Below are 6,000 nucleotides of genomic sequence, written 5' to 3' on the forward strand. Positions count from 1 at the left end.
CATAAATTGCTCTTCTCTTCAGGGTCACTAAGTGACATTTGACTGTGAGTTGTAGAGGAAGTTGAGCTGGAGAGCCTCAGCTGGAGTGGGCGCAATATTGTAGGTATTGTAAGTGTTCGTATTAATCTGCTGCCATCTGTCTTTATTTTGCTAACCCACTCAATCGGACACCATAAATGTTAACAGACATAAAAATGCTTTTCTTCAACATTAGGCACACATATCTTCTTGCTTCACCTCCCAAATCTCAGACAGCCCTTGATTATCATAGGCAATGCCATGATGAACCCCCCAGCTCCATGAAATGGCTCCAAACAGTGATGCCATATAAGGCATTGTTCCAAACCCACAACCAGTATTTGGATTCCATTTCGAGGCTCCACTGCTCCTTACTTAGCAGCAAACTCTCCTCCTCTTACACAGAAAGATCCAGATTGCCGCCTTTAGCTCATCCTCTAAGAATGTGGACTCAAGCTGGGGTAGCCAAAGTTAGGCCAATCACTTCTTATTCTTCTAAGAGATCATGATGGAGGTAGCTACATTTCTACTCTTGTCCCCTTCATCCTACAGGCTAAAAAAGAAAAACAGAAGAACTACTATATTTTTACTGCTATCTCTTTTATAAAAAAAAAAGTCATTCATTTAATCAGTAAAAGAGCTCCAAGTAAGAGCCTTGCCTTATAATTTCTGAGAAATATGCCATCTCTCTGAGCTATTGAGAACTCCTTTGAATTCTTTGCCACCCTGAGTTCACTTTGGTAAATTTTGAAAGGATGAGAAAAATCTTAGCGTTTTGAATTATCTTAGCATTTTGCTGAAACCCTTTGTCTGCCTGGTGTAGACATTATGGAATGCTGCCCAAATCAGAATCATTCCTTCAACAGCCACAGGCAGCGAACACTTTACCTCTAAGCTGAGTCTTTCTCTAGGACTTTTCCCTATCCTTTAGGACTTTGCCCCTTACCTAGCAACCTGTATCCCATCCTGTTCTAGTCTGAAACTGGAATCTCCACTCAAGTGTATCACATTTCAAAGGCAGCCCCCAGCTAGTGGCACTATTGAAAGACAGTGAAAACCTTAGGAGGTAGAGTTTAGTTGGAGAAAGTAGACAAGTATTTCCTGTTTGGGAAAAGTGGTCCTTCTGGTTTTGGCCTTGGATCCTATCTCTTCTTCTCCCCATCACCTGTCTGCCATGGAGAAAGATACTTTGTTCTACCATACCCTTCTACCATGATCTTCTGCTTCACCACAGGTCCAAAGACAATGGGACCAGCAAACCTCAATAAACTTCAACCAGAATATGTTATCTCTTCTGTTAAGTGATCTTTTCATGATTGCATCCCCCCCACCCGCTTCCTGCTGGGATGAAGAATTAGCTCATATGCCCTAAGGCCCCCTACTTTCTTTCTATGACTGGCCAGGATATGCTTATAAAGCTCTGGATCCAGCCCTAATTCATGACAAGTCTGCAGAGCTATCCCAACCCTGGAGATTTCAAGATGACCCTCTTGTTGTGCATGACTATTTGACTTCTCTCAATCATGCTCCTCTCCATCCCTCATCTACTGTTTCAGTGTCCCCTACCAAGGAACTTAACTTACTTCATGGATATTTGGAAGATAATGGCTTTAAACCAGAATCAAATGACAGTATGTCATTCCATATAAGTGATCATTCTGAGCTTTGGACCAGAAGAAGCCTGCATTATAGAAATGATTGTTCATGGGTACCAGAGTAGTGATATTGAGCCAGATAAAGCATATATGAATGTAGCTCTTTCAAACATAATGGATGTCATGGTATTAAACATTATATCATGTTGAGCCAACTGCCAGGTTTTTTTTTTGGGGGGGGGGTCCGGTCATGGGGCCTGAACTCTGGGCCTGGACGCTGTCCCTCAGCTCTTCAGCTCAAGGCTAGCACTCTAACATTTGAGCCACAATGACACTTCTGGCTTGTTTTTTTCTGCTTATGTGGTGCTAAGGAATCGAACCCAGAGCCATCATGCATGCAAGGCAAGCGCTCTACCACTGAACCACCTTCCCAGCTCCCCAGCTGCCAGTTTTCTAGCCACTGAAATGTTGGCCCATATGTGAAAGAAGGCAAAGAGATCACAGATGTTCCCAGGCTACTCACACTCTTTGACTGAATATCCCATCTTCTTCAGGATAGGCAGAGAAGTTACACTCCTCAACCCTTCCTCTTCATCTCTTCTGAACTACTTCCTAACTAGTGGAGTCCAGTACTGTGATTTCTTTATGGTAACAGAACCAAAAGGCAGAGTAAGTAGATTGTGTTTGACAAGCTTCCTACTCTACTAGCTGGCAGAGTTTTATCTCATCCATCAGCCTTCCTGCATATGGGGATGAAATCAGATCGTGCATGTTCTCTGGCTGTGTTCCTCCATCTTGTCCAAATCTTCATGCCTCCAGACCTGTGATTCCTGCTCTTGTTTCACAAGATCTGGGGTTATCTTTATTTATTTCAAGGGATATTACAAATATACTACATGATATATGTGTGTATGTCTGTATTTGTGGAGAGAGAGAGGATTTTAACTTATTAACTAAAAATCATATATTTCCATATGATCCTTAGGAACAAGGAAGAGTGATAAGAAATCAACATGATAACCCTAAGCTTCACAACTTTCAAGCTCTTAGGACTCGTATCATGGGTCTATCCACAATCACTCTAACATTTGATTCATTCAAGCATTCGTTGGGAAGATAGGGAAAACTGCACAGCAACTGCAGAGTGGTATACTCTTGTAGTCATTAGCTATGTCAGTGATCTTGCTGAGACAAAATAGAAAGTACCTAAATCAAATTCACCAAATGCTTACTCTTTGGTGACCAAAGTATGTTACTTCAGTTTTTGTAAATGGTTGCTTATTTTTAAGCCTGTAATTTTAATATCCATCTGTAATGACAGGGAAAAGCACATAATCTGACATAAATGTTGATCCAAAAAGTAAGAGTGTGTTTCTAAGAGAAAAAGGACTGGGGTGTGGGGAAAGTAATCATATAATGGCCTGCCATTCTCTGTTTTCCAAAGGCTTTTATTGAAGCATTTCTCTCAGTAATGCTGCTTTTGCAATTACATAGCAACAAAGCATTTGAAATAACTTTTTTGACATTCTGAGCATAAAAACTTAAGCTGAGGTGAGGGGTTTATAGAAAGTAACTTTCTTTAAAAGCATTATGCTCAAATGCTAAATGCTGCAAGAAAAAAAAAAAAACAGGGAAAGTTTAAGATGGATAATGTCTCCGCTTGGGAAGGGTTAAATACCAGGAATCAGACTCCAGCCATTTGGGAACTATCTAATGATAGCATATATTTCTTTGAATAATGTAATGCTTAAATCCTGATATCCTTTTGTTTGGGTTTTTTTTAACTGTATTTTTTTTGTCTTTTCTTTTTTGGTACTAGGGATCGAACCCAGGACGTTGCGCTTGCTAGGCAAGCGCTTTGCCACTGAGCTACATCCCAGCCCCTGATATCCTTTTGAAAAGAGTTGAGGTTGAAGTTTCTACAAACCAGAACTAGAATTTCCTCCTATATCAAGAATTTCTGTTTTCTGCACTATTTCCTTGGTAGGCTTGTTCAAACAGAGTAAATTTTATTTTATTTGTATGTGGATCCTCTTAATGATAATATCCATTGCTCTGTGGTCTCTTTAATCTTTACTGGGGAATGATATGGAACCAAGTGCCTAATACAAAATTTCAAAAGACACCCTCTCATCTCAGTCAACTTCTGACTGAATGTTGATTTTTTTCCATTTTTCCATTTTCCATAGTCTCTAAGATGAGAAGGATTATGACAAATAAAAAGAGAGACAAACACTTAAATCCACAGTGAGATGGATTGTTGAGTTCTTTTACAGTGGGACACTGTCAACAACCAAATTAGTAGAACAGTTCTAGGTAATGGCTAGTCTCAGAAAACACACTCAAGGCAAGTCTGAACCTTATTTTCTTTCTAAGAGCCTTCACAGATGTTAGTCTAAAAGACATACATGGAATGACTAGGAGAATGAACTCTGGAATTTTTTCTTTTTTTTTTTCTGGTCCTAGGGCTTGAACTTGGAGCCTATGTGCTCTCCCTGAGCTTTTTCCCTCAAGGCTAGAGTTCTACCACTCTAGCCATAGCTCTACTTCCAATTCTTTAGTGGTTAATTGAAGATAAGAGTCTGACAAACTTTCCTGCTTAGGCTGGCTTTAAACTATGATCCTCAGATCTCAGGTTCCTCAATAGCTAGAATTATAGGCATGAGTCACTGGTGCCGGGCCACTTCTGCTATATTTTTATCGCTATCCATTAGCTCAGTGTCTGGAACATTATAAACACTTGATAATGATTTGTTGAAATGGGTTGAAATCTGAATCCACAGATGTTGGTTGAGTACCTAATGTATAAGGCTCGGTGCTAATAGGAGATGGTGAGAAGGCATATAGAGACTGGTTTCTACCTTCTTAAGGCGAGGTCTTGGTGTAGTTTCCCAAGCTCTTACTAGCTGTAATAACAGAGACAGCCACCAAAGCATTCTGAGTTGAGCAAGCATGGTCAATGGTGAATACTAGAGAGTTCAACCCTTGCTTAAAAAGAGACTTTCACTTTGTAATCATTGAATGAATATAAATAGTTTTGTCAAATTTCTGGCAGACTATTCATCCATGAAAAGAAATGAAATTCTGATACAAGCTACAACATGGATGAATCTTGATTTAATACATTATACCATGCAAAACAAACTGGGCAGAAAAAGCAAATAATGAAGCAACTTATTAAAAACACCTAGGATTGGCAAATTCTCGTAAGCAGCAAGTAGTTAGAAGTTGCCATAAGGACTAGGGGAGAAGGGAATGTTGCTTAGTGGTTAGTTTCTGATTGGAGTGATAAAAATACTTTTGAAATATGTAGTAAGGATACTTATAAAGCATTGTGCATGTCATTAGTGTTACTTGGGTACTTAAGAATTGTTTAAGTAGCAAATTTTATGTTTTATTTATATATATATATATATATATAGTCACAATTCCTTTTTTTTTAATTTTTGGTAGATTCTATCCAATTTAGCTAGCCAGCTAAGATTTTTGAATGCCAAAAGGCATTATTCACTAATTATTGGGTAAATAAAGGAAAAGCATAGTCTTGCCACTTCCCTAATATCTTAGAGTTTAGTGAAAGTAATTTTGTGTTTTGATTTACACAACTATGGTCTTGCTATTTACTAGCTATGTAATCTAAAATAAATTATTTTGTCTCCTGTCCAGTACAGTAGAAATATTAGGACCTAATTCCTAGGATTACACTGAAGATTGTTATGATATATTGCTTTTGAAACTCTTTTCATAATGATTAGCTCATTACTGTCATCAACTATTAGATTAGATCACATTGACAAGTAATTATTGGTAGTGGTGAATCTAGAATAACAATGATCTCTATATTTTGTTTCTAATGTAATGGGTTTGTTTGTCTTGTTTTTTGTGTTGGTCCTAGACTTGAACTCAGGCCCTGGCTGCTATCCCTGAGCTATTTTGCTCAAGGGTAGCATTTTATCACTTGAGCCACAATTCCCTTCCAACTTTTCTAGTATTTAACTGGAGATAAGAGTCTGACAGTAAGCCCGGCGCTGTTGGCTCACGCCTGTAATCTTAGCTACTCAGGAGGCTGAGAACTGAGGATCGCAGTTGAAAGACAGCTGGGGCTGGAGAAGTCCTCAAGACTCCTATCTCCAATAAACCACTAGAAAACTGGAAGTGGTGCTGTGGCTCAAGCTCTAGAGCGCTCGCCTTGAGCTAAAGAGCGCAGGGGCAGCGCCCAAGCCCAGAGTTCAAGCCCCACGACCGACCGAAAAAAAAAACCAGAGTCTCACAATATTTCCTGCCTTGGCTAGAACTGTGATCCTCAGTACTCAGACTACTGAGTGAGCCCCCAAGGCCTGGTTAACCTTGTGGGGTTTTTTGGTCCCCGTGTTTGTCTTTTTAGGAA

Source organism: Dipodomys ordii, unplaced genomic scaffold (assembly GCF_000151885.1).
Source record: "Dipodomys ordii isolate 6190 unplaced genomic scaffold, Dord_2.0 Scaffold78, whole genome shotgun sequence".
Classification (NCBI taxonomy): Eukaryota; Metazoa; Chordata; class Mammalia; order Rodentia; family Heteromyidae; genus Dipodomys; species Dipodomys ordii.